Genomic DNA, 21,478 nt, shown 5'->3' on the forward strand with positions numbered 1-21,478 from the left:
TCGGTTGATTTGTAGACGTTTGTGTTATAAAGGGATCGAATGATGTCAACATTTGGTGTTTGGATGTGAATGTTTTGTCTTAAAGCAGAGTAGACCTACTGCTTAGCCATTGTTGACATGATGACTTCCATGCTCTGATTGTATGAGGAAACGCCTACGAGAGATGTGCCCATTCAGACATGCAAGGTTTCTGTAGTGTAGTGGTCATCACGTTCGCCACACACGCGAAAGGTTCCTGGTTCGATACCAGGCAGAAACATGCTTCTTGATAGAATGACAAACACCACTGCTGTTTAGTGGTTTGTTGCCAGTGTAAAGGCTATCGGGGAGCGCTTGCCTTTAGATCCTCAAAGTGAGCTGTCAGTCTCATGTGATCGATACAGGAATGTTCTAAATCGCCATGTACCTTGATAGCAGTACTAATGCAATCAGTTCAAACAAAATGAAACTCAGTGGAAACGTACCTAGTGCTTTGTCATGTTGTCTCCCAACGTAGAAAACTCATGCTGCTCGGTTGATTTGTAGACGTTTGTGTTATAAAGGGATCGAATGATGTCAACATTTGGTGTTTGGATGTGAATGTTTTGTCTTAAAGCAGAGTAGACCTACTGCTTAGCCATTGTTGACATGATGACTTCCATGCTCTGCTTGTATGAGGAAACGCCCACGAGAGATGTGCCCATTCAGACAGGTAAGGTTTCTGTAGTGTAGTGGTCATCACGTTCGCCTAACACGCGGAAGGTCCCTGGTTCGATACCAGGCAGAAACATGCTTCTTGATAGAATTACAAACACACCACTGCTGTTTAGTGGTTTGTTGCCAGTGTAAAGGCTATCGGGGAGCTCTTCCCTTTAGATCCTCAAAGTGAGCTCTCATTCTCATGTGATCGATACAGGAATGTTCTAAATCGCCATGTACCTTGATAGCAGTACTAATGCAATCAGTTCAAACAAAATGAAACTCAGTGGAAACGTACCTAGTGCTTTGTCATGTTGTCTCCCAACGTAGAAAACTCATGCTACTTGGTTGATTTGTAGACGTTTGTGTTATAAAGGGATCGAATGATGTGAACATTTGGTGTTTGGATGTGAATGTTTTGTCTTAAAGCAGAGTAGACCTACTGCTTAGCCATTGTTGACATGATGACTTCCATGCTCTGATTGTATGAGGAAACGCCCACGAGAGATGTGCCCATTCAGACAAGCAAGGTTTCTGTAGTGTAGTGGTCATCACGTTTGCCTCACACCCGAAAGGTCCCTGGTTCGATACCAGGCAGAAACATGCTTCTTGATAGAATGACAAACACCACTGCTGTTTAGTGGTTTGTTGCCAGTGTAAAGGCTATCGGGGAGCGCTTGCCTTTAGATCCTCAAAGTGAGCTGTCAGTCTCATGTGATCGATACAGGAATCTTCTAAATCGCCATGTACCTTGATAGCAGTACTAATGCAGCCGGTTCAATCAAAATTACACTCCGTGGAAACTTACCTAGTGCTTTGTCATGTTGTCTCCCAACATAGAAAACTCATGCTACTCGGTTGATTTGTAGACGTTTGTGTTATAAAGGTATCGAATGATGTCAACATTTGGTGTTTGGATGTGAATGTTTTGTCTTAAAGCAGAGTAGACCTACTGCTTAGCCATTGTTGACATGATGACTTCCATGCTCTGCTTGTATGAGGAAACGCCCACGAGAGATGTGCCCATTCAGACAGGTAAGGTTTCTGTAGTGTAGTGGTCATCACGTTCGCCTAACACGCGGAAGGTCCCTGGTTCGATACCAGGCAGAAACATGCTTCTTGATAGAATTACAAACACACCACTGCTGTTTAGTGGTTTGTTGCCAGTGTAAAGGCTATCGGGGAGCTCTTCCCTTTAGATCCTCAAAGTGAGCTCTCATTCTCATGTGATCGATACAGGAATGTTCTAAATCGCCATGTACCTTGATAGCAGTACTAATGCAATCAGTTCAAACAAAATGAAACTCAGTGGAAACGTACCTAGTGCTTTGTCATGTTGTCTCCCAACGTAGAAAACTCATGCTACTTGGTTGATTTGTAGACGTTTGTGTTATAAAGGGATCGAATGATGTGAACATTTGGTGTTTGGATGTGAATGTTTTGTCTTAAAGCAGAGTAGACCTACTGCTTAGCCATTGTTGACATGATGACTTCCATGCTCTGATTGTATGAGGAAACGCCCACGAGAGATGTGCCCATTCAGACAAGCAAGGTTTCTGTAGTGTAGTGGTCATCACGTTTGCCTCACACCCGAAAGGTCCCTGGTTCGATACCAGGCAGAAACATGCTTCTTGATAGAATGACAAACACCACTGCTGTTTAGTGGTTTGTTGCCAGTGTAAAGGCTATCGGGGAGCGCTTGCCTTTAGATCCTCAAAGTGAGCTGTCAGTCTCATGTGATCGATACAGGAATCTTCTAAATCGCCATGTACCTTGATAGCAGTACTAATGCAGCCGGTTCAATCAAAATTACACTCCGTGGAAACTTACCTAGTGCTTTGTCATGTTGTCTCCCAACATAGAAAACTCATGCTACTCGGTTGATTTGTAGACGTTTGTGTTATAAAGGTATCGAATGATGTCAACATTTGGTGTTTGGATGTGAATGTTTTGTCTTAAAGCAGAGTAGACCTACTGCTTAGCCATTGTTGACATGATGACTTCCATGCTCTGATTGTATGAGGAAACGCCCACGAGAGATGTGCCCATTCAGACATGCAAGGTTTCTGTAGTGTAGTGGTCATCACGTTCGCCTCACACGCGAAAGGTCCCTAGTTCGATACCAGGCAGAAACATGCTTCTTGATAGAAGGACATACACACCACTGCTGTTTAGTGGTTTGTTGCCAGTGTAAAGGCTATCGGCGAACTCTTTCCTTTAGATCCTCAAAGTGAGCTGTCAGTCTCATGTGATCGATACAGGAATGTTCTAAATCGCCATGTACCTTGATAGCAGTACTAATGCAGCCAGTTCAATCAAAATGAAACTCAGTGGAAACTTACCTGGTGCTTTGTCATGTTGTCTCCCAACATAGAAAACTCATGCTACTCGGTTGATTTGTAGACGTTTGTGTTATAAAGGGATCGAATGATGTCAACATTTGGTGTTTGGATGTGAATGTTTTGTCTTAAAGCAGAGTAGACCTACTGCTTAGCCATTGTTGACATGATGACTTCCATGCTCTGATTGTATGAGGAAACGCCTACGAGAGATGTGCCCATTCAGACATGCAAGGTTTCTGTAGTGTAGTGGTCATCACGTTCGCCACACACGCGAAAGGTTCCTGGTTCGATACCAGGCAGAAACATGCTTCTTGATAGAATGACAAACACCACTGCTGTTTAGTGGTTTGTTGCCAGTGTAAAGGCTATCGGGGAGCTCTTCCCTTTAGATCCTCAAAGTGAGCTGTCAGTCTCATGTGATCGATACAGCAATGTTCTAATTCGCCATGTACCTTGATAGCAGTACTAATGCAGCCAGTTCAATCAAAATGAAACTCAGTGGAAACTTACCTAGTGCTTTGTCATGTTGTCTCCCAACGTAGAAAACTCATGCTACTCGGTTGATTTGTAGACGTTTGTGTTATAAAGGGATCGAATGATGTCAACATTTGGTGTTTGGATGTGAATGTTTTGTCTTAAAGCAGAGTAGACCTACTGCTTAGCCATTGTTGACATGATGACTTCCATGCTCTGATTGTATGAGGAAACGCCCACGAGAGATGTGCCCATTCAGACATGCAAGGTTTCTGTAGTGTAGTGGTCATCACGTTCGCCTCACACGCGAAAGGTCCCTAGTTCGATACCAGGCAGAAACATGCTTCTTGATAGAATGACATACACACCACTGCTGTTTAGTGGTTTGTTGCCAGTGTAAAGGCTATCGGCGAACTCTTCCCTTTAGATCCTCAAAGTGAGCTGTCAGTCTCATGTGATCGATACAGGAATGTTCTAAATCGCCATGTACCTTGATAGCAGTACTAATGCAGCCAGTTCAATCAAAATGAAACTCAGTGGAAACTTACCTAGTGCTTTGTCATGTTGTCTCCCAACATAGAAAACTCATGCTACTCGGTTGATTTGTAGACGTTTGTGTTATAAAGGTATCGAATGATATCAACATTTGGTGTTTGGATGTGAATGTTTTGTCTTAAAGCAGAGTAGACCTACTGCTTAGCCATTGTTGACATGATGACTTCCATGCTCTGATTGTATGAGGAAATGCGCACGAGAGATGTGCCCATTCAGACATGCAAGGTTTCTGTATTGTAGTGGTCATCACGTTCGCCTCACACGCGAAAGGTCCCTGGTTCGATACCAGGCAGAAACATGCTTCTTGATAGAATGACAAACACCACTGCTGTTTAGTGGTTGTTGCCAGTGTAAAGGCTATCGGGGAGCTCTTCCCTTTACATCCTCAAAGTGAGCTGTCAGTCTCATGTGATCGATACAGGAATGTTCTAAATCGCCATGTACCTTGATAGCAGTACTAATGCAGCCGGTTCAATCAAAATTACACTCAGTGGAAACTTACCTAGTGCTTTGTCATGTTGTCTCCCAACATAGAAAACTCATGCTACTCGGTTGATTTGTAGACGTTTGTGTTATAAAGGTATCGAATGATATCAACATTTGGTGTTTGGATGTGAATGTTTTGTCTTAAAGCAGAGTAGACCTACTGCTTAGCCATTGTTGACATGATGACTTCCATGCTCTGATTGTATGAGGAAATGCGCACGAGAGATGTGCCCATTCAGACATGCAAGGTTTCTGTATTGTAGTGGTCATCACGTTCGCCTCACACGCGAAAGGTCCCTGGTTCGATACCAGGCAGAAACATGCTTCTTGATAGAATGACAAACACCACTGCTGTTTAGTGGTTGTTGCCAGTGTAAAGGCTATCGGGGAGCTCTTCCCTTTAGATCCTCAAAGTGAGCTGTCAGTCTCATGTGATCGATACAGGAATGTTCTAAATTGCCATGTACCTTGATAGCAGTACTAATGCAGCCAGTTCAATCAAAATGAAACTCAGTGGAAACGTACCTAGTGCTTTGTCATGTTGTCTCCCAACGTAGAATACTCATGCTACTTGGTTGATTTGTAGACGTTTGTGTTATAAAGGGATCGAATGATGTCAACATTTGGGGTTTGGATGTGAATGTTTTGTCTTAAAGCAGAGTAGACCTACTGCTTAGCCATTGTTGACATGATGACTTCCATGCTCTGATTGTATGAGGAAACGCCCACGAGAGATGTGCCCATTCAGACACGCAAGGTTTCTGTAGTGTAGTGGTCATCACGTTCGCCTAACACGCGAAAGGTCCCTGGTTCGATACCAGGCAGAAACATGCTTCTTGATAGAATTACAAACACTCCACTGCTGTTTAGTGGTTTGTTGCCAGTGTAAAGGCTATCGGGGAGCTCTTCCCTTTAGATCCTCAAAGTGAGCTCTCAGTCTCATGTGATCGATACAGGAATGTTCTAAATCGCCATGTACCTTGATAGCAGTACTAATGCAATCAGTTCAAACAAAATGAAACTCAGTGGAAACGTACCTAGTGCTTTGTCATGTTGTCTCCCAATGTAGAAAACTCATGCTACTCGGTTGATTTGTAGACGTTTGTGTTATAAAGGGATCGAATGATGTCAACATTTGGTGTTTGGATGTGATTGTTTTGTCTTAAAGCAGAGTAGACCTACTGCTTAGCCAGTGTTGATCGGTTCAATCAAAATGAAACTCAGTGGAAACGTACCTAGTGCTTTGTCATGTTGTCTCCCAACGTAGAAAACTCATGCTACTTGGTTGATTTGTAGACGTTTGTGTTATAAAGGTATCGAATGAAGTCTACATTTGGTGTTTGGATGTGAATGTTTTGTCTTAAAGCAGAGTAGACCTACCGCTTAGCCATTGTTGACATGATGACTTCCATGCTCTGATTGTATGAGGAAACGCCCACGAGAGATGTGCCCATTCAGACAAGCAAGGTTTCTGTAGTGTAGTGGTCATCACGTTCGCCTCACACGCGAAAGGTCCCTGGTTCGATACCAGGCAGAAACATGCTTCTTGATAGAATGACAAACACCACTGCTGTTTAGTGGTTGTTGCCAGTGTAAAGGCTATCGGGGAGCTCTTCCCTTTAGATCCTCAAAGTGAGCTGTCAGTCTCATGTGATCGATACAGGAATGTTCTAAATTGCCATGTACCTTGATAGCAGTACTAATGCAGCCAGTTCAATCAAAATGAAACTCAGTGGAAACGTACCTAGTGCTTTGTCATGTTGTCTCCCAACGTAGAAAACTCATGCTACTTGGTTGATTTGTAGACGTTTGTGTTATAAAGGGATCGAATGATGTCAACATTTGGGGTTTGGATGTGAATGTTTTGTCTTAAAGCAGAGTAGACCTACTGCTTAGCCATTGTTGACATGATGACTTCCATGCTCTGATTGTATGAGGAAACGCCCACGAGAGATGTGCCCATTCAGACACGCAAGGTTTCTGTAGTGTAGTGGTCATCACGTTCGCCTAACACGCGAAAGGTCCCTGGTTCGATACCAGGCAGAAACATGCTTCTTGATAGAATTACAAACACTCCACTGCTGTTTAGTGGTTTGTTGCCAGTGTAAAGGCTATCGGGGAGCTCTTCCCTTTAGATCCTCAAAGTGAGCTCTCAGTCTCATGTGATCGATACAGGAATGTTCTAAATCGCCATGTACCTTGATAGCAGTACTAATGCAATCAGTTCAAACAAAATGAAACTCAGTGGAAACGTACCTAGTGCTTTGTCATGTTGTCTCCCAATGTAGAAAACTCATGCTACTCGGTTGATTTGTAGACGTTTGTGTTATAAAGGGATCGAATGATGTCAACATTTGGTGTTTGGATGTGATTGTTTTGTCTTAAAGCAGAGTAGACCTACTGCTTAGCCAGTGTTGATCGGTTCAATCAAAATGAAACTCAGTGGAAACGTACCTAGTGCTTTGTCATGTTGTCTCCCAACGTAGAAAACTCATGCTACTTGGTTGATTTGTAGACGTTTGTGTTATAAAGGTATCGAATGAAGTCTACATTTGGTGTTTGGATGTGAATGTTTTGTCTTAAAGCAGAGTAGACCTACCGCTTAGCCATTGTTGACATGATGACTTCCATGCTCTGATTGTATGAGGAAACGCCCACGAGAGATGTGCCCATTCAGACAAGCAAGGTTTCTGTAGTGTAGTGGTCATCACGTTCGCCTAACATGCGAAAGGTCCCTGGTTCGATACCAGGCAGAAACATGCTGCTTGATAGAATTACAAACACACCACTGCTGTTTAGTGGTTTGTTGCCAGTGTAAAGGCTATCGGCGAACTCTTTCCTTTAGATCCTCAAAGTGAGCTGTCAGTCTCATGTGATCGATACAGGAATGTTCTAAATCGCCATGTACCTTGATAGCAGTACTAATGCAGCCAGTTCAATCAAAATGAAACTCAGTGGAAACTTACCTGGTGCTTTGTCATGTTGTCTCCCAACATAGAAAACTCATGCTACTCGGTTGATTTGTAGACGTTTGTGTTATAAAGGGATCGAATGATGTCAACATTTGGTGTTTGGATGTGAATGTTTTGTCTTAAAGCAGAGTAGACCTACTGCTTAGCCATTGTTGACATGATGACTTCCATGCTCTGATTGTATGAGGAAACGCCTACGAGAGATGTGCCCATTCAGACATGCAAGGTTTCTGTAGTGTAGTGGTCATCACGTTCGCCACACACGCGAAAGGTTCCTGGTTCGATACCAGGCAGAAACATGCTTCTTGATAGAATGACAAACACCACTGCTGTTTAGTGGTTTGTTGCCAGTGTAAAGGCTATCGGGGAGCTCTTCCCTTTAGATCCTCAAAGTGAGCTGTCAGTCTCATGTGATCGATACAGCAATGTTCTAATTCGCCATGTACCTTGATAGCAGTACTAATGCAGCCAGTTCAATCAAAATGAAACTCAGTGGAAACTTACCTAGTGCTTTGTCATGTTGTCTCCCAACGTAGAAAACTCATGCTACTCGGTTGATTTGTAGACGTTTGTGTTATAAAGGGATCGAATGATGTCAACATTTGGTGTTTGGATGTGAATGTTTTGTCTTAAAGCAGAGTAGACCTACTGCTTAGCCATTGTTGACATGATGACTTCCATGCTCTGATTGTATGAGGAAACGCCCACGAGAGATGTGCCCATTCAGACATGCAAGGTTTCTGTAGTGTAGTGGTCATCACGTTCGCCTCACACGCGAAAGGTCCCTAGTTCGATACCAGGCAGAAACATGCTTCTTGATAGAATGACATACACACCACTGCTGTTTAGTGGTTTGTTGCCAGTGTAAAGGCTATCGGCGAACTCTTCCCTTTAGATCCTCAAAGTGAGCTGTCAGTCTCATGTGATCGATACAGGAATGTTCTAAATCGCCATGTACCTTGATAGCAGTACTAATGCAGCCAGTTCAATCAAAATGAAACTCAGTGGAAACTTACCTAGTGCTTTGTCATGTTGTCTCCCAACATAGAAAACTCATGCTACTCGGTTGATTTGTAGACGTTTGTGTTATAAAGGTATCGAATGATATCAACATTTGGTGTTTGGATGTGAATGTTTTGTCTTAAAGCAGAGTAGACCTACTGCTTAGCCATTGTTGACATGATGACTTCCATGCTCTGATTGTATGAGGAAATGCGCACGAGAGATGTGCCCATTCAGACATGCAAGGTTTCTGTATTGTAGTGGTCATCACGTTCGCCTCACACGCGAAAGGTCCCTGGTTCGATACCAGGCAGAAACATGCTTCTTGATAGAATGACAAACACCACTGCTGTTTAGTGGTTGTTGCCAGTGTAAAGGCTATCGGGGAGCTCTTCCCTTTACATCCTCAAAGTGAGCTGTCAGTCTCATGTGATCGATACAGGAATGTTCTAAATCGCCATGTACCTTGATAGCAGTACTAATGCAGCCGGTTCAATCAAAATTACACTCAGTGGAAACTTACCTAGTGCTTTGTCATGTTGTCTCCCAACATAGAAAACTCATGCTACTCGGTTGATTTGTAGACGTTTGTGTTATAAAGGTATCGAATGATATCAACATTTGGTGTTTGGATGTGAATGTTTTGTCTTAAAGCAGAGTAGACCTACTGCTTAGCCATTGTTGACATGATGACTTCCATGCTCTGATTGTATGAGGAAATGCGCACGAGAGATGTGCCCATTCAGACATGCAAGGTTTCTGTATTGTAGTGGTCATCACGTTCGCCTCACACGCGAAAGGTCCCTGGTTCGATACCAGGCAGAAACATGCTTCTTGATAGAATGACAAACACCACTGCTGTTTAGTGGTTGTTGCCAGTGTAAAGGCTATCGGGGAGCTCTTCCCTTTAGATCCTCAAAGTGAGCTGTCAGTCTCATGTGATCGATACAGGAATGTTCTAAATTGCCATGTACCTTGATAGCAGTACTAATGCAGCCAGTTCAATCAAAATGAAACTCAGTGGAAACGTACCTAGTGCTTTGTCATGTTGTCTCCCAACGTAGAAAACTCATGCTACTTGGTTGATTTGTAGACGTTTGTGTTATAAAGGGATCGAATGATGTCAACATTTGGGGTTTGGATGTGAATGTTTTGTCTTAAAGCAGAGTAGACCTACTGCTTAGCCATTGTTGACATGATGACTTCCATGCTCTGATTGTATGAGGAAACGCCCACGAGAGATGTGCCCATTCAGACACGCAAGGTTTCTGTAGTGTAGTGGTCATCACGTTCGCCTAACACGCGAAAGGTCCCTGGTTCGATACCAGGCAGAAACATGCTTCTTGATAGAATTACAAACACTCCACTGCTGTTTAGTGGTTTGTTGCCAGTGTAAAGGCTATCGGGGAGCTCTTCCCTTTAGATCCTCAAAGTGAGCTCTCAGTCTCATGTGATCGATACAGGAATGTTCTAAATCGCCATGTACCTTGATAGCAGTACTAATGCAATCAGTTCAAACAAAATGAAACTCAGTGGAAACGTACCTAGTGCTTTGTCATGTTGTCTCCCAATGTAGAAAACTCATGCTACTCGGTTGATTTGTAGACGTTTGTGTTATAAAGGGATCGAATGATGTCAACATTTGGTGTTTGGATGTGATTGTTTTGTCTTAAAGCAGAGTAGACCTACTGCTTAGCCAGTGTTGATCGGTTCAATCAAAATGAAACTCAGTGGAAACGTACCTAGTGCTTTGTCATGTTGTCTCCCAACGTAGAAAACTCATGCTACTTGGTTGATTTGTAGACGTTTGTGTTATAAAGGTATCGAATGAAGTCTACATTTGGTGTTTGGATGTGAATGTTTTGTCTTAAAGCAGAGTAGACCTACCGCTTAGCCATTGTTGACATGATGACTTCCATGCTCTGATTGTATGAGGAAACGCCCACGAGAGATGTGCCCATTCAGACAAGCAAGGTTTCTGTAGTGTAGTGGTCATCACGTTCGCCTCACACGCGAAAGGTCCCTGGTTCGATACCAGGCAGAAACATGCTTCTTGATAGAATGACAAACACCACTGCTGTTTAGTGGTTGTTGCCAGTGTAAAGGCTATCGGGGAGCTCTTCCCTTTAGATCCTCAAAGTGAGCTGTCAGTCTCATGTGATCGATACAGGAATGTTCTAAATTGCCATGTACCTTGATAGCAGTACTAATGCAGCCAGTTCAATCAAAATGAAACTCAGTGGAAACGTACCTAGTGCTTTGTCATGTTGTCTCCCAACGTAGAAAACTCATGCTACTTGGTTGATTTGTAGACGTTTGTGTTATAAAGGGATCGAATGATGTCAACATTTGGGGTTTGGATGTGAATGTTTTGTCTTAAAGCAGAGTAGACCTACTGCTTAGCCATTGTTGACATGATGACTTCCATGCTCTGATTGTATGAGGAAACGCCCACGAGAGATGTGCCCATTCAGACACGCAAGGTTTCTGTAGTGTAGTGGTCATCACGTTCGCCTAACACGCGAAAGGTCCCTGGTTCGATACCAGGCAGAAACATGCTTCTTGATAGAATTACAAACACTCCACTGCTGTTTAGTGGTTTGTTGCCAGTGTAAAGGCTATCGGGGAGCTCTTCCCTTTAGATCCTCAAAGTGAGCTCTCAGTCTCATGTGATCGATACAGGAATGTTCTAAATCGCCATGTACCTTGATAGCAGTACTAATGCAATCAGTTCAAACAAAATGAAACTCAGTGGAAACGTACCTAGTGCTTTGTCATGTTGTCTCCCAATGTAGAAAACTCATGCTACTCGGTTGATTTGTAGACGTTTGTGTTATAAAGGGATCGAATGATGTCAACATTTGGTGTTTGGATGTGATTGTTTTGTCTTAAAGCAGAGTAGACCTACTGCTTAGCCAGTGTTGATCGGTTCAATCAAAATGAAACTCAGTGGAAACGTACCTAGTGCTTTGTCATGTTGTCTCCCAACGTAGAAAACTCATGCTACTTGGTTGATTTGTAGACGTTTGTGTTATAAAGGTATCGAATGAAGTCTACATTTGGTGTTTGGATGTGAATGTTTTGTCTTAAAGCAGAGTAGACCTACCGCTTAGCCATTGTTGACATGATGACTTCCATGCTCTGATTGTATGAGGAAACGCCCACGAGAGATGTGCCCATTCAGACAAGCAAGGTTTCTGTAGTGTAGTGGTCATCACGTTCGCCTAACATGCGAAAGGTCCCTGGTTCGATACCAGGCAGAAACATGCTGCTTGATAGAATTACAAACACACCACTGCTGTTTAGTGGTTTGTTGCCAGTGTAAAGGCTATCGCGGAGCTCTTCCCTTTAGATCCTCAAAGTGAGCTCTCAGTCTCATGTGATCGATACAGGAATGTTCTAAATCGCCATGTACCTTGATAGCAGTACTAATGCAATCAGTTCAAACAAAATGAAACTCAGTGGAAACGTACGTAGTGCTTTGTCATGTTGTCTCCCAACGTAGAAAACTCATGCTACTCGGTTGATTTGTAGACGTTTGTGTTATAAAGGGATCGAATGATGTCAACATTTGGTGTTTGGATGTGAATGTTTTGTCTTAAAGCAGAGTAGACCTACTGCTTAGCCATTGTTGACATGATGACTTTCATGCTCTGATTGTATGAGGAAACGCCCACGAGAGATGTGCCCATTCAGACAAGCAAGGTTTCTGTAGTGTAGTGGTCATCACGTTCGCCTAACATGCGAAAGGTCCCTGGTTCGATACCAGGCAGAAACATTCTTCTTGATAGAATTACAAACACACCACTGCTGTTTAGTGGTTTGTTGCCAGTGTAAAGGCTATCGGGGAGCTCTTCCCTTTAGATCCTCAAAGTGAGCTCTCAGTCTCATGTGATCGATACAGGAATGTTCTAAATCGCCATGTACCTTGATAGCAGTACTAATGCAATCAGTTCAAACAAAATGAAACTCAGTGGAAACGTACCTAGTGCTTTGTCATGTTGTCTCCCAACGTAGAAAACTCATGCTGCTCGGTTGATTTGTAGACGTTTGTGTTATAAAGGGATCGAATGATGTCAACATTTGGTGTTTGGATGTGAATGTTTTGTCTTAAAGCAGAGTAGACCTACTGCTTAGCCATTGTTGACATGATGACTTCCATGCTCTGCTTGTATGAGGAAACGCCCACGAGAGATGTGCCCATTCAGACAGGTAAGGTTTCTGTAGTGTAGTGGTCATCACGTTCGCCTAACACGCGGAAGGTCCCTGGTTCGATACCAGGCAGAAACATGCTTCTTGATAGAATTACAAACACACCACTGCTGTTTAGTGGTTTGTTGCCAGTGTAAAGGCTATCGGGGAGCTCTTCCCTTTAGATCCTCAAAGTGAGCTCTCATTCTCATGTGATCGATACAGGAATGTTCTAAATCTCCATGTACCTTGATAGCAGTACTAATGCAATCAGTTCAAACAAAATGAAACTCAGTGGAAACGTACCTAGTGCTTTGTCATGTTGTCTCCCAACGTAGAAAACTCATGCTACTCGGTTGATTTGTAGACGTTTGTGTTATAAAGGGATCGAATGATGTCAACATTTGGTGTTTGGATGTGAATGTTTTGTCTTAAAGCAGAGTAGACCTACTGCTTAGCCATTGTTGACATGATGACTTCCATGCTCTGATTGTATGAGGAAATGCCCACGAAAGATGTGCCCATTCAGACAAGCAAGGTTTCTGTAGTGTAGTGGTCATCACGTTCGCCTTACACGCGAAAGGTCCCTGGTTCGATACCAGGCAGAATCATGCTTCTTAATAGAATTACAAACACACCACTGCTGTTTAGTGGTTTGTTGCCAGTGTAAAGGCTATCGGGGAGCTCTTCCCTTTAGATCCTCAAAGTGAGCTCTCAGTCTCATGTGATCGATACAGGAATGTTCTAAATCGACATGTACCTTGATAGCAGTACTAATGCAATCAGTTCAAACAAAATGAAACTCAGTGGAAACGTACCTAGTGCTTTGTCATGTTGTCTCCCAACGTAGAAAACTCATGCTACTCGGTTGATTTGTAGACGTTTGTGTTATAAAGGGATCGAATGATATCAACATTTGGTGTTTGGATGTGAATGTTTTGTCTTAAAGCAGAGTAGACCTACTGCTTAGCCATTGTTGACATGATGACTTTCATGCTCTGATTGTATGAGGAAACGCCCACGAGAGATGTGCCCATTCAGACTGGCAAGGTTTCTGTAGTGTAGTGGTCATCACGTTCGCCTAACACGCGAAAGGTCCCTGGTTCAATACCAGGCAGAAACATGCTTCTTGATAAAATTACAAACACACCACTGCTGTTTAGTGGTTTGTTGCCAGTGTAAAGGCTATCGGGGAGCTCTTCCCTTTAGATCCTCAAAGTGAGCTCTCAGTCTCATGTGATCGATACAGGAATGTTCTAAATCGCCATGTACCTTGATAGCAGTACAAATGCAATCGGTTCAATCAAAATTACACTCCGTGGAAACTTACCTAGTGCTTTGTCATGTTGTCTCCCAACATAGAAAACTCATGCTACTCGGTTGATTTGTAGACGTTTGTGTTATAAAGGTATCGAATGATGTCAACATTTGGTGTTTGGATGTGAATGTTTTGTCTTAAAGCAGAGTAGACCTACTGCTTAGCCATTGTTGACATGATCACTTCCATGCTTTTATTGTATGAGGAAATGCCCACGAGAGATGTGCCCATTCAGACAAGCAAGGTTTCTGTAGTGTAGTGGTCATCACGTTTGCCTCACACCCGAAAGGTCCCTGGTTCGATACCAGGCAGAAACATGCTTCTTGATAGAATGACAAACACCACTGCTGTTTAGTGGTTTGTTGCCAGTGTAAAGGCTATCGGGGAGCGCTTGCCTTTAGATCCTCAAAGTGAGCTGTCAGTCTCATGTGATCGATACAGGAATGTTCTAAATCGCCATGTACCTTGATAGCAGTACTAATGCAGCCGGTTCAATCAAAATTACACTCCGTGGAAACTTACCTAGTGCTTTGTCATGTTGTCTCCCAACATAGAAAACTCATGCTACTCGGTTGATTTGTAGACGTTTGAGTTATAAAGGTATCGAATGATGTCAACATTTGGTGTTTGGATGTGAATGTTTTGTCTTAAAGCAGAGTAGACCTACTGCTTAGCCATTGTTGACATGATGACTTCCATGCTCTGATTGTATGAGGAAACGCCCACGAGAGATGTGCCCATTCAGACATGCAAGGTTTCTGTAGTGTAGTGGTCATCACGTTCGCCTCACACGCGAAAGGTCCCTAGTTCGATACCAGGCAGAAACATGCTTCTTGATAGAATGACATACACACCACTGCTGTTTAGTGGTTTGTTGCCAGTGTAAAGGCTATCGGCGAACTCTTCCCTTTAGATCCTCAAAGTGAGCTGTCAGTCTCATGTGATCGATACAGGAATGTTCTAAATCGCCATGTACCTTGATAGCAGTACTAATGCAGCCAGTTCAATCAAAATGAAACTCAGTGGAAACTTACCTGGTGCTTTGTCATGTTGTCTCCCAACATAGAAAACTCATGCTACTCGGTTGATTTGTAGACGTTTGTGTTATAAAGGGATCGAATGATGTCAACATTTGGTGTTTGGATGTGAATGTTTTGTCTTAAAGCAGAGTAGACCTACTGCTTAGCCATTGTTGACATGATGACTTCCATGCTCTGATTGTATGAGGAAACGCCTACGAGAGATGTGCCCATTCAGACATGCAAGGTTTCTGTAGTGTAGTGGTCATCACGTTCGCCACACACGCGAAAGGTTCCTGGTTCGATACCAGGCAGAAACATGCTTCTTGATAGAATGACAAACACCACTGCTGTTTAGTGGTTTGTTGCCAGTGTAAAGGCTATCGGTGAGCTCTTCCCTTTAGATCCTCAAAGTGAGCTGTCAGTCTCATGTGATCGATACAGCAATGTTCTAATTCGCCATGTACCTTGATAGCAGTACTAATGCAGCCAGTTCAATCAAAATGAAACTCAGTGGAAACTTACCTAGTGCTTTGTCATGTTGTCTCCCAACGTAGAAAACTCATGCTACTCGGTTGATTTGTAGACGTTTGTGTTATAAAGGGATCGAATGATGTCAACATTTGGTGTTTGGATGTGAATGTTTTGTCTTAAAGCAGAGTAGACCTACTGCTTAGCCATTGTTGACATGATGACTTCCATGCTCTGATTGTATGAGGAAACGCCCACGAGAGATGTGCCCATTCAGACATGCAAGGTTTCTGTAGTGTAGTGGTCATCACGTTCGCCTCACACGCGAAAGGTCCCTAGTTCGATACCAGGCAGAAACATGCTTCTTGATAGAATGACATACACACCACTGCTGTTTAGTGGTTTGTTGCCAGTGTAAAGGCTATCGGCGAACTCTTCCCTTTAGATCCTCAAAGTGAGCTGTCAGTCTCATGTGATCGATACAGGAATGTTCTAAATCGCCATGTACCTTGATAGCAGTACTAATGCAGCCAGTTCAATCAAAATGAAACTCAGTGGAAACTTACCTAGTGCTTTGTCATGTTGTCTCCCAACATAGAAAACTCATGCTACTCGGTTGATTTGTAGACGTTTGTGTTATAAAGGGATCGAATGATGTCAACATTTGGTGTTTGGATGTGAATGTTTTGTCTTAAAGCAGAGTAGACCTACTGCTTAGCCATTGTTGACATGATGACTTCCATGCTCTGATTGTATGAGGAAACGCCTACGAGAGATGTGCCTATTCAGACATGCAAGGATTCTGTAGTGTAGTGGTCATCACGTTCGCCACACACGCGAAAGGTTCCTGGTTCGATACCAGGCAGAAACATGCTTCTTGATAGAATGACAAACACCACTGCTGTTTAGTGGTTTGTTGCCAGTGTAAAGGCTATCGGGGAGCTCTTCCCTTTAGATCCTCAAAGTGAGCTGTCAGTCTCATGTGATCGATACAGCAATGTTGTAATTCGCCATGTACCTTGATAGCAGTACTAATGCAGCCAGTTCAATCAAAATGAAACTCAGTGGAAACGTACCTAGTGCTTTGTCATGTTGTCTCCCAACATAGAAAACTCATGCTACTCGGTTGATTTGTAGACGTTTGTGTTATAAAGGGATCGAATGATGTCAACATTTGGTGTTTGGATGTGAATGTTTTGTCTTAAAGCAGAGTAGACCTACTGCTTAGCCATTGTTGACATGATGACTTCCATGCTCTGATTGTATGAGGAAACGCCTACGAGAGATGTGCCTATTCAGACATGCAAGGATTCTGTAGTGTAGTGGTCATCACGTTCGCCACACACGCGAAAGGTTCCTGGTTCGATACCAGGCAGAAACATGCTTCTTGATAGAATGACAAACACCACTGCTGTTTAGTGGTTTGTTGCCAGTGTAAAGGCTATCGGGGAGCTCTTCCCTTTAGATCCTCAAAGTGAGCTGTCAGTCTCATGTGATCGATACAGCAATGTTGTAATTCGCCATGTACCTTGATAGCAGTACTAATGCAGCCAGTTCAATCAAAATGAAACTCAGTGGAAACTTACCTAGTGCTTTGTCATGTTGTCTCCCAACGTAGAAAACTCATGCTACTCGGTTGATTTGTAGACGTTTGTGTTATAAAGGGATCGAATGATGTCAACATTTGGTGTTTGGATGTGAATGTTTTGTCTTAAAGCAGAGTAGACCTACTGCTTAGCCATTGTTAACATGATGACTTCCATGCTCTGATAGAATGAGGAAACGCCCACGAGAGATGTGCCCGTTCAGACAAGCAAGGTTTCTGTAGTGTAGTGGTCATCACGTTCGCCTCACACGCAAAAGGTCCCTGGTTCGATACCAGGCAGAAACATGCTTCTTGATAGAATGACAAACATCACTGCTGTTTAGTGATTTGTTGCCAGTGTAAAGGCTATCGGGGAGCGCTTGCCTTTAGATCCTCAAAGTGAGCTGTCAGTCTCATGTGATCGATACAGGAATGTTCTAAATCGCCATGTACCTTGATAGCAGTACTAATGCAATCAGTTCAAACAAAATGAAACTCAGTGGAAACGTACCTAGTGCTTTGTCATGTTGTCTCCCAACGTAGAAAACTCATGCTGCTCGGTTGATTTGTAGACGTTTGTGTTATAAAGGGATCGAATGATGTCAACATTTGGTGTTTGGATGTGAATGTTTTGTCTTAAAGCAGAGTAGACCTACTGCTTAGCCATTGTTGACATGATGACTTCCATGCTCTGCTTGTATGAGGAAACGCCCACGAGAGATGTGCCCATTCAGACAGGTAAGGTTTCTGTAGTGTAGTGGTCATCACGTTCGCCTAACACGCGGAAGGTCCCTGGTTCGATACCAGGCAGAAACATGCTTCTTGATAGAATTACAAACACACCACTGCTGTTTAGTGGTTTGTTGCCAGTGTAAAGGCTATCGGGGAGCTCTTCCCTTTAGATCCTCAAAGTGAGCTCTCATTCTCATGTGATCGATACAGGAATGTTCTAAATCGCCATGTACCTTGATAGCAGTACTAATGCAATCAGTTCAAACAAAATGAAACTCAGTGGAAACGTACCTAGTGCTTTGTCATGTTGTCTCCCAACGTAGAAAACTCATGCTACTCGGTTGATTTGTAGACGTTTGTGTTATAAAGGGATCGAATGATATCAACATTTGGTGTTTGGATGTGAATGTTTTGTCTTAAAGCAGAGTAGACCTACTGCTTAGCCATTGTTGACATGATGACTTTCATGCTCTGATTGTATGAGGAAACGCCCACGAGAGATGTGCCCATTCAGACTGGCAAGGTTTCTGTAGTGTAGTGGTCATCACGTTCGCCTAACACGCGAAAGGTCCCTGGTTCAATACCAGGCAGAAACATGCTTCTTGATAAAATTACAAACACACCACTGCTGTTTAGTGGTTTGTTGCCAGTGTAAAGGCTATCGGGGAGCTCTTCCCTTTAGATCCTCAAAGTGAGCTCTCAGTCTCATGTGATCGATACAGGAATGTTCTAAATCGCCATGTACCTTGATAGCAGTACAAATGCAATCGGTTCAATCAAAATTACACTCCGTGGAAACTTACCTAGTGCTTTGTCATGTTGTCTCCCAACATAGAAAACTCATGCTACTCGGTTGATTTGTAGACGTTTGTGTTATAAAGGTATCGAATGATGTCAACCTTTGGTGTTTGGATGTGAATGTTTTGTCTTAACCCTTATATCGTGTTGGGGTCAATTTTGACCCGTTTTCAAAGTTCAGGTGTGTAAAAAGTACTGTTTGCTTTTTTGTATTGGAATAGGATTTCATGAGATCTTCAGAAACAGCTATTTTAACACAATAAAGGCATTTTTATAATTTTTGTAAATTTTAAAATGTCTCAAATTCAAAAGTACCCTTCATGGTGTTACGGGTCACCACTGACCCGGCATAGAATACTTGCTGTTGCTCCCATCACATAAAAGGTGTGACTCACCGCACACACCCAAACACCCACCCACACAAACACACACCCATGCACACTCCCACACACACACACCCATCCACACACACACACACCCAAACACCCACCCACACACACACACCCATGCACACTCCCACACACACACACCCATCCACACTCCCACACACACACACCCAAACACCCACCCACACACACACACCCATCCACATTCCCACACACACACACACCCACACAAACACACACCCATGCACACTCCCACACACACACACCCATCCACACTCCCACACACACACACCCAAACACCCACCCACACACACACACCCACACACACAAACACACACCCATCCACACTCCCACACACACACACCCATCCACACTCCCACACAAACACACACCCATGCACACTCCCACACACACACACCCATCCACACTCCCACACACACACACCCATCCACACTCCCACCCACACAAACACACACCCATGCACACTCCCACACACACACACCCATCCACATTCCCACACATACACACCCACACACACCCACACAAACACACACCCATGCACACTCTCACACACACACACCCATCCACACTCCCACCCACACACACCCAAATACCAACCCACCCACACACACCCATCCACACTCCCACACACACCCCCACACACACCCAAATACCAACCCACCCACACACACCCATCCACCCACTCACCCACCCACACACAACATTCCACACTCCCACACACATACACACACCCACCCACCTACACCCACCACACCACACACATATACCCACACACATACACCTACCACACACACACCCTACCCAAGCCCTCTCCATCTGGAATACAAACTTTCCCACAGAATATTGATACATACGTATACACACACACACAAACCCCCACACACACCCAACCACCCACTCACCCACACACCAATCCACACTCCCACACACATACACCCACACCCACCACATACATATACCCACACACATACATCTACCACACACACACACACACCAATCCACACTCCCATACACCCACACCCACCACACCACATACATATACCCACACACATACATCTACCACACACACACAGACACACCTTACCCTAGCCCTCTCAATCTGTAACACAAACTTTTCTGCAGAATATTGATACATACGTACACACACACACGTGCACACATACAAAATTTTGTTTTTCGATGTTTATAGCTTACACACACAAACAATTGTTCTGGGCATTGTTCTGGGCATTGTTCTGGTCATTGTTCTGGTCACTGTTATGGGCATTGTTATGGGCATTGTTATGGGCATTGCTCTGGTAATTGTTATGGGCATTGTTATGGTCATTGTTCTGGTCATTGTTCTGGTCATTGTTCTGGGCATTGTTCTGGGCATTGTTCTGGTAATTGTTCTGGTAATTGTTCTGGGCATTGTTATGGTAATTTTATGGTCATTGTTCTGGGCATTGTTCTTGTCATTGTTCTGGGCATTGTTATGGTAATTGTTCTGGGCATTGTTCTGGTAATTGTTATGGGCATTGTTCTGGGCATTGTTATGGTTTTACAGGGTTCAATCTATAGTTTAATTTTCAAATTTGCACTTGATAAGTCTGTATAAAAAGTAGTGGATGAATGACAGGCTAGGGTTTGACACACGCAACCCCCCCGCACCCCCCCGGCCCGGGCAAAGATCGGCACACATGGAGCCAAAAAAATGAAACCCTGAAATTGAAAACTGTGGTTACATGGATTTAAACACATACTAAGTTAGCTATGAGGTGAGAAACAAGAATTTTCAGGCCAATTTAATTCGGGTCCGTGATGACCCGAGACACCAAGAACTGTTTACCCCGTCTAACATAAGATAAGGGTTAAAGCAGAGTAGACCTACTGCTTAGCCATTGTTGACATGATCACTTCCATGCTTTTATTTTATGAGGAAATGCCCACGAGAGATGTGCCCATTCAGACAAGCAAGGTTTCTGTAGTGTAGTGGTCATCACGTTTGCCTCACACCCGAAAGGTCCCTGGTTCGATACCAGGCAGAAACATGCTTCTTGATAGAATGACAAACACCACTGCTGTTTAGTGGTTTGTTGCCAGTGTAAAGGCTATCGGGGAGCGCTTGCCTTTAGATCCTCAAAGTGAGCTGTCAGTCTCATGTGATCGATACAGGAATGTTCTAAATCGCCATGTACCTTGATAGCAGTACTAATGCAGCCGGTTCAATCAAAATTACACTCCGTGGAAACTTACCTAGTGCTTTGTCATGTTGTCTCCCAACATAGAAAACTCATGCTACTCGGTTGATTTGTAGACGTTTGTGTTATAAAGGTATCGAATGATGTCAACATTTGGTGTTTGGATGTGAATGTTTTGTCTTAAAGCAGAGTAGACCTACTGCTTAGCCATTGTTGACATGATGACTTCCATGCTCTGATTGTATGAGGAAACGCCCACGAGAGATGT

The 21,478-nt window shown here is 43.4% G+C and overlaps 16 non-coding genes across 16 annotated transcripts; all 16 read left to right on the forward strand.

Annotated features, from left to right (window-relative positions):
* Positions 1-696: 696 nt before the first annotated feature.
* On the forward strand, positions 697-769 carry trnav-aac (transfer RNA valine (anticodon AAC)). Its single transcript has one exon. It is a non-coding gene; the product is annotated as a tRNA-Val (tRNA).
* Positions 770-1,718: 949 nt separating this feature from the next.
* Positions 1,719-1,791, forward strand: trnav-aac (transfer RNA valine (anticodon AAC)). Its single transcript has one exon. It is a non-coding gene; the product is annotated as a tRNA-Val (tRNA).
* A 3,501-nt stretch (positions 1,792-5,292) lies between these two features.
* On the forward strand, positions 5,293-5,365 carry trnav-aac (transfer RNA valine (anticodon AAC)). Its single transcript has one exon. It is a non-coding gene; the product is annotated as a tRNA-Val (tRNA).
* A 637-nt stretch (positions 5,366-6,002) lies between these two features.
* On the forward strand, positions 6,003-6,075 carry trnav-cac (transfer RNA valine (anticodon CAC)). The gene has a single exon. It is a non-coding gene; the product is annotated as a tRNA-Val (tRNA).
* Positions 6,076-6,511: 436 nt separating this feature from the next.
* trnav-aac (transfer RNA valine (anticodon AAC)) lies at positions 6,512-6,584 on the forward strand. The gene has a single exon. It is a non-coding gene; the product is annotated as a tRNA-Val (tRNA).
* A 637-nt stretch (positions 6,585-7,221) lies between these two features.
* On the forward strand, positions 7,222-7,294 carry trnav-aac (transfer RNA valine (anticodon AAC)). Its single transcript has one exon. It is a non-coding gene; the product is annotated as a tRNA-Val (tRNA).
* Positions 7,295-9,773: 2,479 nt separating this feature from the next.
* trnav-aac (transfer RNA valine (anticodon AAC)) lies at positions 9,774-9,846 on the forward strand. Its single transcript has one exon. It is a non-coding gene; the product is annotated as a tRNA-Val (tRNA).
* A 637-nt stretch (positions 9,847-10,483) lies between these two features.
* trnav-cac (transfer RNA valine (anticodon CAC)) lies at positions 10,484-10,556 on the forward strand. Its single transcript has one exon. It is a non-coding gene; the product is annotated as a tRNA-Val (tRNA).
* Positions 10,557-10,992: 436 nt separating this feature from the next.
* On the forward strand, positions 10,993-11,065 carry trnav-aac (transfer RNA valine (anticodon AAC)). The gene has a single exon. It is a non-coding gene; the product is annotated as a tRNA-Val (tRNA).
* Positions 11,066-11,702: 637 nt separating this feature from the next.
* Positions 11,703-11,775, forward strand: trnav-aac (transfer RNA valine (anticodon AAC)). Its single transcript has one exon. It is a non-coding gene; the product is annotated as a tRNA-Val (tRNA).
* Positions 11,776-12,214: 439 nt separating this feature from the next.
* Positions 12,215-12,287, forward strand: trnav-aac (transfer RNA valine (anticodon AAC)). Its single transcript has one exon. It is a non-coding gene; the product is annotated as a tRNA-Val (tRNA).
* Positions 12,288-12,726: 439 nt separating this feature from the next.
* Positions 12,727-12,799, forward strand: trnav-aac (transfer RNA valine (anticodon AAC)). Its single transcript has one exon. It is a non-coding gene; the product is annotated as a tRNA-Val (tRNA).
* Positions 12,800-13,237: 438 nt separating this feature from the next.
* Positions 13,238-13,311, forward strand: trnav-uac (transfer RNA valine (anticodon UAC)). Its single transcript has one exon. It is a non-coding gene; the product is annotated as a tRNA-Val (tRNA).
* Positions 13,312-13,750: 439 nt separating this feature from the next.
* trnav-aac (transfer RNA valine (anticodon AAC)) lies at positions 13,751-13,823 on the forward strand. The gene has a single exon. It is a non-coding gene; the product is annotated as a tRNA-Val (tRNA).
* A 4,013-nt stretch (positions 13,824-17,836) lies between these two features.
* Positions 17,837-17,909, forward strand: trnav-aac (transfer RNA valine (anticodon AAC)). The gene has a single exon. It is a non-coding gene; the product is annotated as a tRNA-Val (tRNA).
* Positions 17,910-18,348: 439 nt separating this feature from the next.
* Positions 18,349-18,421, forward strand: trnav-aac (transfer RNA valine (anticodon AAC)). The gene has a single exon. It is a non-coding gene; the product is annotated as a tRNA-Val (tRNA).
* The last annotated feature ends 3,057 nt before the right edge of the window (positions 18,422-21,478 follow it).

Source organism: Brachyhypopomus gauderio, unplaced genomic scaffold, assembly GCF_052324685.1.
Source record: "Brachyhypopomus gauderio isolate BG-103 unplaced genomic scaffold, BGAUD_0.2 sc51, whole genome shotgun sequence".
Classification (NCBI taxonomy): Eukaryota; Metazoa; Chordata; class Actinopteri; order Gymnotiformes; family Hypopomidae; genus Brachyhypopomus; species Brachyhypopomus gauderio.